The following is a 10,153-nucleotide window of genomic DNA, read 5'->3' as shown; positions in this document are numbered from 1 at the left end:
TCCTTCCTTCCTTCCTTCCTTCCTTCCTTCCTTCCTTCCTTCCTTCCTTCCAGTTGTTTCTATCAGGTATCGTCCAGCAGCAAGACTCCCTATTACCATGTATTTAAAGACTAGGCCCATGAGTGTGCCAGCACCTGCTTGCATCACACCTTGAATTTGGGGTGTACAAAGCAATCCTCTTAACTGCCCTGGGGTTTTACCTACAGGCTTTTTTCAGATCAGGGCTTGGTGAGAGCAAGTTGAAGCAGAGAAGGACAGTGTCGTGTAATGATTCTGGAGTTAGGTCTGATAACATGGCTAGAATATATAGGCAAGAGTTCCAGAGGGAGGGTTCTCAGCAATACAGAGTAGGGACTTCCAAATCTGTAGGTGCTTCAGAAGGAAATCTCAGAGTCTCTGCCTGAATACCAAGTGACATATGTACAGGCTGAGAATCCAGGAGGTGGAGCAAAGAAACAAGGGCTCTGTGAGCGGAATTGTGAGTCTTTACATAACAGGAAGGCATGTTTTGAGAACTCAAAAGTATATAGTTTCTTAAATAGTACACACACACACACACACACACACACACATACTGGGGGTTAGAGGGAGTGGCAAGGGCGGTAAATGTAAATAATAAAAACTGCAATGAAAGTTCTGGGCATTGTTGGATGGCAATTTCCTTCAAGTTGAAGCATTCCCCTGCAGGATGGAAACAGAAGGGAAACAGGAGGTCACATGTCTGGGACATGCCTGAGAGCTGCTGAGGCCAGGCATGTAGCAAGAGAATCCTTGCATGGGGTCCCTGAGAGACCATTTTGTGAAGCTGTGAAAGTGAAGCTTGCATTTCATTGGCGACCCCAAGATGTTGGACATGCCAGAGCTGTGAGATATCTGCCAAAGAAAGCTGCAGACAGGGAGTGGAACCAGGCCAAGAGAGAGAAGAATGTTGCAGACAGCAAAGCCAGGAGGGCGGAGCCATCCAAGTGTTTTGACATGAGACATGGAGTTACAAGATTTGCAGTTTGCCCTGCTGGGTTTCTGTCTTCCTTTGGTCCAATATTTCCTCGCTGTGGCCTGATTCCTTCCTTTTGGAATGGCAGTGTATATTCTGTGCCATTGTATGTTGGAAGTATGTAATTTGCTTTTTGATTGCACAGGATGGATGTTATAGTTAAGCGACTGCCTTGAGTTTTAGAACAGACTTGAACTTTGGACTTAAAAGATGGTGTTTTGTCACAGCAATAGAAAAGTGACTGACTAATATAGGGCCTCTCTCCAGCAGTATAAAAAGGAGTAAACTTCTAGGGAGGGCCAGCAGAACTGCAGAGAGAGACAGTGGGGCAGCCAGCAAACTATGCAGAGAGCTGCAGGGTCACAGCTTTTGTGAGTCTTCACCTGACTTTGAGGTGGGCTTTTCTGTGATGTAGCTGGTTTTAACTCATCCCTGACCCTTCTAACTAACCCCTTACCTATATTCCTGCTACTAACCTCAATAAGAACTCGTTGGTTCACCAAGTTGGACTTGGGTACAATTGTCACTTTGGTCCACCGTGGGTCCTAGTCTAGGGTGAGTAGACACTAGGGTGAGTATTATGTCTCCCTAGGAAGTCTTGCCACACAACAGGTACTCAGCTGATATATATAAAGCCACCTGTTAGAACATAGGTTACAACTATGTTGGAGTTGATGGTAGACTCTAATAAATGTCAAAGACGAGCCTGAAAGGATCAAGTAGACTGTAGGGAAAGCAACTGTTTGCAGGACAAAGCCCAATGCTTTTTAAAGAAGAACACGATCTTCAGACACCCCACAGTGCATCCTCTCCCCCACAATGTCAAGCACAGCATAAAGTGTCTTTAGAGACAAGAAGCAGGACAATGGGCAGGAACAAAAGAAATGAGTCAATAATTTACTCCAAGCCAAAAAGACACAGGTGACAGCGTTAGGGGACCCAGCTTCTAAACAGCTGTTACAAAAGCAGCCCAGGGCATCAGAGGAAAATTAACAACACCTTACTAACATGGAGGGGCATAGTCAGTGTCTAATGTGCACCTTGGAGTTCGGGGTGAGGAGTGTGAGAGACAGGCAGAAAAGTAACGGAAGAAGTGTTAGCCAAAATCTCCTCAAAGTTGAAGAAAAATGCAAGAAATGCAAGAAGCCCATCAACTTCCAGTCGGTTTGGCAAGGAAAACCCACACATGCGCGCGCACGTACATGTCATGAGAAAGTGGCCAAAAAGCAAATATTGTGGCCCAGGGGAAAGCAAACACTGTCTACCTAAAATTCTATGTCCAATGACAATATTATTTGAAAATGGGAGGAATTTCTGCCGGTCATAAAGAAACCAGTCTCAAACCAACCGGGAAGCCCTCCCGCTGGCTAGCTTTTCCCTTGCCAGAAAGTGCCCTGTAGGCTGCTGTGGAGAAAGATGACATCTTAACCAGTGATGGACCCTGCATGCTACAATATGACCTGCCAAGCAGGATGTACCCACTGCAGTACTCCCAGGACGGTTTCGGGAAGCTGATGGCTCTCTGATTGGATCTGAGGCCAGTTTCACAGGAGGGCATTTCATGCCCGCTATTATAATACTGGCCAAAGCCCGAGGCCGAGGTGGTCATAGACCCTAGGGTAGAACCTACTATTGGTATTTTGCAAAATGGTGATGTTGTCAAATGGCCTTCTAAATATCCATGTTTATAACCGTAGACCTTGGCTGCTCCCAGCCTTGGCCACACACACACACACACAAAAAAAAAAAAAAAACCCTTGCTTTTGCAGTGGGTAGCAGCAGTTCATGCTGAGATGGAGAACTAGTCATGGTGCTGAGAATAAGATTAAGTGTTCATGTGCTGGAGCAGGGTTTGTGTGTGCGGTGGGGGGAGGTTCCCCTTTTCTGAGGGGCAGGGGAGAAGAGATGGGGGATGAGGTAGGGACAGAGGGAGGGACCAGGAGGAGAGGAGGGCGGGGGCTACAATTAAGATGTAAAGTGAATAACTAAATACAGTTTTAAAAAATTGACACATTGAAAAAAAAAAAAAAAAGATTGAGTGTTCAACCCTACCACCAAGGCCCAGTGAACACCGAGGAAGATGAAAGGGGAAGAATGTAGAAGTTGGATAATAAGAGGGAATGTTGTGAAATTCGAACTTCTGGAGTTGGCACGGGTCTTGCCCTCATGAGCTCAGCCATGAGGTTATCCGTACAAGATCGGTCCATCTTGCCAGGGGAGGAGCAATAACCCCGGGGAACGATTGAGAGAGAATTGGTAGCTTGGTGAATTACTGAAAAGTTTTAAAAGGAAGATGACATAAAGTTGGGAGGGAACCATGTTTGCAAGAGATGACCACGTTTCATTGTACGCACAAAGGACTTTCTCGAAATTTAAACATTAATTTTAATAAAATTGAATGGAGAGTTAATTCATTTTCTGGCTATAGACGCTAATGAAATACATCGCTAGTCGAACTGAACAAAAATTATTAATAGAAGTGTTTTAAAGAAGGAAAATGTAACAAGTAAGATCAAAATCTACGAAAGAAATGAAGAACACCTTAAATGGAGCATGTATAAGTGCTTACCATAAAAGCCTGGCACCATGAGTTTGATCCCTGGAACCCATACAAAGCTACAAGGAGGGAACTGACTCCTAAAAGCTGTCCTCTGATTTCTACCAGCATGCTGTGGTGCATAGGACCACACATATCAGGCACGCACACATATGCACATGATAAATAGAACACTTTACATAGAAAGCTCCATTAAATAGAAAAGTTTTCAAAGTCATATACAGCTCTCAAGAAAGCAAGTTTATTGTTTAAAGCAAAAATGACAATATATTTTACGTATTAGAACATATGGATGAATAAAGTGCAAGATCTCAATAACCCAGGGGATTGGAAACAGAAAGCAGATGTGGAAATTTTGTATCCGTGTGTGAGGTGATGCGGTGTCACTCAAAGCTGGCTGTGGTGCGTTAACTATGCATGTTTGAAAGCCTTCAAATAGGTTTAAAGATGTGACCTTCAGATAGAACTGTTTGCTGGATAAATAAAAGGTTTGTTTTCGTAAAAAGAGCCTGCCTTTTGCAGTGATTGGATTAAGCGCAACATCATTTGGTGGAGTGAGACAAGGGCACGGAGAAGATGGTGGGGCAGGGTGAATTTTCCGCTTCACTGTGCCTCCCTTTGTTAGAGACAGTACTGTAAATTTCAAAGGAAGCAAAACATTCCAGAGTGTCTTCCAGTCGAGACCTCATCCAGCTTCTCCTGGTGACATTCCATTAAGAAATAGCCCAACTTATGTTTTTATGGAAGGGTTGGTATTGACAAAGTGTCCTGGCTACCAACTTCACGACTTGACAGAAAACTAATTTTTTTTTTTTCGAATATGACTTTCCCTTCCCTTTCAAGGCTTTGTGTGAGGGACCGCTGCTATTTCCTTTTGTGACTTGGGTGTTGATATTTAGTCTTCACAGTTTCTAAGTGCTGTGCAGTGGACTTAGGGAAAGTAGGAGTGAGTGGCTGCATGAGGTACTCCTGGGTAAGGGGAACCCGAGCTCTCTCCGTTATAGGGAGCACAGAGGGTGTGATTAGAAGTTTCCATTTGTGGTGTGACCCCCGAAGGGACACAATCAAAGCACGGATTTGTTTCCACAAAGCATGTTCAACTCCCTCTTTTCACTGGAGGACAGATAGGTGGGTCACAGAGGGAACTGTGGGTACGGGTGTGAAGGCTTTCAGAGGGGTGGTGCTGAAGGACAGCCCCCTCTGCCTTCTTCCATGAAGCGGCTCCTCCCTTCTCCCTAGTCTTCTAAACAGAACCCTGTGGCAGGCTGTTTAGAGTTAGCTTCACAGATGTGTAATTATAATAATCATTTTGTATGTATGGCGCCCTTTTCTTCCAGAAGAACTCAAAGCAACATTGTAAGAAAAAACATAACTCTCAAAACCCTGGCCAGCTTATAAATCGGGATTCCTTAGCTTGAGGATGGAAGCCAGACTTGGACTTCAGAGCACTGGTGAACTGACTGAGCTCCTTAGAAGAGCAACATACATATCCTTGGGGGTCAGAGACAGCACAAGGTCCAAAACATGAAAAGCAAATTGATTGATCCATTGATCACTCAATCAATAATTAAGCAGTTCATATTAAGAAACGTTTAATATTAAAAAGTATCTAATTTCATAAAAGTTAAGAGATTAAATATTCAGTCTTTTAATGTTATTGAAAGAAAGAAGCAAAAACGAAAAAGACCTGAATTCTTACTTACGAACATCAGCTCACAAGCCATGGGTCACCTCAGACCTACTCCACAGGTCACCTCAGACCTGCCCCACAGGTCACCTCGGACCTACCTTACACAAAAGCTAAAGTAAGTTCTCTGAGATGATTCCTGCTATGACCATGAGCACAACCAGATGGCTCTGAAGACTGGGACATAGAAAGAAAGGCCATTTGAAAACATCAGATGGAGCCAGAGTTTAATGAAGCTAAATGCTGACAGGACTGTGAGAAAAAGAAACTCTTTGTTGGGGTGGCACTTGGAGGCCATTTGGCCACTCCACGAGATGAAGTATATACCCTGCTGCTTGGCAGAAAATACTTTATGGAAAACACCACTCTTTGATAATTCCACTATTACCCCTGTGCATGTAACAGAAATTCCTCAGTATAACTGGTAATATCAGAAAAAGAGATGGCTTATCAACATTAAGGAAAGAAAAAAAAATGGCTGAATAAACTATGTGATATCTCTGAAGTAGTTGTCAGACCTGACTTACAAGACAAACACCTGAAAAGATTTTGCTGACCCTGGACATGAAAGAAACTAATGCCACCTCCTTATGAAATGAATACAACAGTGAAAGGAAGAAGGAAAGGGAAGAAGATTGAAGAACGACTGAGAAGAAAGCATGAGGAAAAAAGAGAAAAAAGAGGGACAGAGGGAGAGAGAGACAGAAGGAGGAAGAAAAGAAGGCAAGTTGTGATGGTTCATGCCCTTGAAACAGGAGGATTCCTGTGAATTTGAGGCCAAGTTGGGGTAAACAGTGAGTTCCAGGCTAGTCTGAACTACACAGTGTATACAGAGAGAAACTCTGTCTCAAACATAAGAAAATAAGGGCTGGAGAGATGACTCAGAGAGGTTAAGAGCACCAGCTGTTCTTCCAAAAGTCCTGAATTCAATCCCAGCAACCACATGGTGGCTCACAAACATCTATAATGAGATCTGGTGCCCTCTGTTGATATGCAGGCGTACATGCAGGCAGAACACTATATACGTAATAAAGAAACAAATCTTTTTTAAAAATAAAATAACTAAAATAAAGAGGGGGAAAAAAAGGAAAGGAAAATGACAGGACCAGATGTGAAATGAGAAACACTGACCTAGTCTACAGAGCACTCCACTGCGCTTAAAAGGAATCGAGACATACATGCATGCTGAAAAAGCTGCCCATCTAAGACACACTACTGATTGGGAAAAGATGCTGAAATTAGGTGCAGTATAATGGCTTCAATGTAAACATGGTGCTGGTAGCCTGTGAAATATTTCTGTGTGGTCCTCACATTATCCCCTCCTGTTGAGTTTGTTGGCTTGATTCACTAGATGAACACAACCACGTGGGAAGGACAGGGTGTGGTAGCAGGACTGAGTGAGAGAAGGTTGGACTCACACTCTCTCATGCTCTCCGAGTTATCCTCCCCTGGGAAAAGGCAGTTCTCTTTTCAGGAGGCAGCCCCAATGGAGAGGCCCTGAGAGCAAAGGAATGGGGTTCGCTAACAATAACTCCAGTGAGCTTAGGTATAGAGGCTCTTAGCAAGGGTTCACAACAGGACTGGGATGATGGCTCGGTCTGCAGAGTGCCTTTTTTTTGAAGCATGGAAACCTGACCTCAATCCCCCAGAATCAACACTCAAAGAGTCCAACCTGATGACATGTACTTGTGACCCCAAGGCTGGACAGGCAGAGGCAGGTGGGCCCCTGAAGCTCACTGGCTAGGTAGCTTTGGTGAGTTCAGGGCAATGACAAAACCTTGAGGGGTTAGGAGCCATGTAACAAGGGAAGCCAGCCTGGGACAAGAGTGATGTCGAAGCATGTCCAAACTCTGAAAATCTTCAGACTGGCAGGAGTAGGACCATGCCTTCCCTGCCCTGGGCCTGCATATCAAGGTCCACATGGCCTTACAGCCCCCATCTCTGCCACCCTCGAAGTGGTCATGTAGCCTAGCATCCAGGTTACAAGTTAAATTTCCTCTCTCCTTATAAGGTCACGTCCAGCAAGCACCTGGAATTCCTGGAATTCATGCAAATAAGACCTTCCCAGCACCTTGGCCTTGGCTGATGATTACTCACCTGGAAAGCCTGGACCCACTCCCCAGAGATTTAAATAGCCATTGCTTCCCCCAATTAAATGAGCTATCTCACTGAAGCTGTCTCCCAAGAAAGCTGTTCCTCACGTACTCACCACATTGAATCCACCTGTCCCAGCTAAGCGTCCCTCCCTCCAGCCCAGCTTGGTGTGCAAAGAGCCTAGCTACCCCAAGGGAAGAAGCAGAAGTGGGGAAGCAGAACCTGTGTCAAAAGCCAAGGTAGACAGCATGTAAGGAACAATAACTGAGGTTATCTTCTGGCCCCAACAGGCATGCACTCACGGGCGCATTCACATTTGTACAGACAAGTGCCTGCACCCAGAATTCTTTTTATTTTTTTCAAGAGTCCAAAAGATGCAGATGAAAGTGACGGTGTCTCTCAGAGTTGGTGTGGGTATGAGAAGGGTGGGCATGGGCTGTATATGCAGGGGAGCAACTGTGTCTATACACCTTACATTTTTCTTATTTGAATATATTCCTGAGCTGTTGGTCTAATTAAATGTTAACTGGGAGGTTATAGTAGGTTGAGGCTTGCCTTAAGAAAGGCGGTTAGCTGGTCTTGGGCTCCCTGCATTTTGGCTAAACGTGAGTTCCTGGTGTCCATGGACCGATGTGGAAATCCATTCCACTGTGCTTCCACCCTTAGTGGCAAATCAATGACAGCAGGCTATTTCAGGTCTATGGCCAGCTTTGTCATCATATTCCACAGTACAGTCTATAACGCCTGGGGAAAGTGCTTGAGGAACAAAGAGGAAGTCAAATGAATGGAAAGAAAAGAAAGGCAGCAGCTGCAGAAATCTTGCAAGATGACCTTGCAAGACCAAGCCAGCAAGATTTCTTCCTCTCCAGCTGCAGTAGCAACAGTTGAAGAGCCACGGAAACCAGCCAGGCCTCAGGGTGCCCTTGAATTCCAGCTATCCTGGCGATGACTTCAAACTCCAAAGAAAGGCTCTCTTGGATCAGTCGATAGGGGTCAAGTCAGAAGTCCATTAGGAAATCCCAGGACCTGGTTGACGGTATAAACAGTGTCATGATGCCAGGGAAGCGCTCACTGAGTTCTCCTTTGTGTCAGCTGGGCACGCTGTAGTCAGCTCAGCACTAAACACCATGAGGTCAGTGCTGTTGACATTCCTATTCTTGTGGTTTAGAACAACCATCTGAGAAGCACATTGGTTCTAAGACCTTCACCAGATCATCTAGCCAGAAAAGAGAGCTCTTCCCTCTGGCGGCTGAACCCCAGAACCTAGCGGCTATTAGTATTTTATGCACTTGGCAATGTCTTTGAAGTGCCTGCTCACTGTTCTTCAGCAACTCTGTGGGTGGGCAGAGCAGTAGTCTGCCAACTCCATGACTCTCCTCCGGAGAGGTGGTCTCCCACCTCTGAATCTAACTATGATGAATATCATGCTCACACGACTCCCAATCCTGTCACCAAAGGCTATGGAGACTCTGCCTGGCTCTCTATTTTATTTGTTTTTGGAACCCAGACCTCCCCACCACCACCATCATTGGGAGAAGTACAGGCTATATGGAGAAGCCATATGCAGGCAGTTTGCCTAATAGGGCCAGCTGAACCCCAGCCCTGTCCACCACACATGCAAACAAGGCTGCTGAGGGCTGATTTTAGCCCAAGGGTCACCTGACTGTAACTGCCCATAAGGCCTGAGTCAGGAGCCTGGGAAATCCCCAGAAGCATAGATAATGCAAGCAACTATTGCTTAAAACAATTTTGAGGCGACCAGTTGCCCAGCAACAGCTAACTGTCCTGTAGAGTTCTCAGAGCTAGTGTTAGGCATAGTCAAAGCATGGCAAACGGTATTCAACAGAGCAAGGAGACTTGTTCAAGGAGACAAAGCCAATCTCACCCATCAGTCTTCCCCAGCTGTTGTGGTCTGAATGGGAAGTGGCTCCATAGGCTGAGGTATTTGTATACTTGGTCTTGAGCTGGTCGCCCATAGGGCTGGGGTCATGGGAAGGTTATAGGCTGGGCTTGTTTCTGGTCTGGCTCCCTGGCTGCCTGGCACTATGTAAGCAGCAGCTGCCGACACAGACAGGTCCTCTGCTCTGCCCCCACCCCCTTGATGGGGTCTGAACGCTATAAAACTGTTAGCCAGAATAAGTTCTTCTTGCTTTGTGTTGCTTCTGGCTGGAATCTAGTCCCAGAGACAGGAAAGTAACTAACGCTTCAGCTCTCTGGCACTTTTCAGAGGCAAAAGCTGGAAAGCAGGCTGAGCCAAGTATCCACAGTCACCAGGAAAACAAAGCCAGAGCTGGAGCCATGACAGATAGCCCAGCATACCATCTAGACAGGCAGAGCGCAGGGTGCCGCATCTTGTTGTGTCCGGGCAGCAAGAATGAGGCGCTCTGCTTACTTTGTGGGGAATGTGAGGGTTAATACTGATCGACAGTTTGACAGGATCTAGAACAGCGGCTCTCCCTCAACCTGTGGGTTGCCATCCCTTACACAGGGGTGGCATATCAGATACTTATATTACGATTCCTACAGCAGCAAAACTGCAGTTATGAAGTAGCAACAAAAAGAATGTTATGGTTAGGTAGGGGTCACCACAACATGAGGAACTGTATTAAAGGGTCTCAGCATTAGGAGGGGTGAGGACCACTGCTCTGGAACCATCTGGGAGCTAAGTCTCTATGAAGGACCTTCTAGACTGGAAAGATAGGAATATTTGGGTAGGTAGCCCAACCACACTGTGTCCATGCGCTGAGGTCCTAGACTGAATGAAAAGCAGAAATCAAACTGAGTACTTGTTTGAGTACAAACTGAGTACAATCATCTCTCT

This window comes from Psammomys obesus, unplaced genomic scaffold, assembly GCF_907164565.1.
Source record: "Psammomys obesus unplaced genomic scaffold, mPsaObe1.curated_primary_1811, whole genome shotgun sequence".
Lineage (NCBI taxonomy): Eukaryota > Metazoa > Chordata > Mammalia > Rodentia > Muridae > Psammomys > Psammomys obesus.
Note: the sequence above shows the minus strand (reverse complement) of the source record.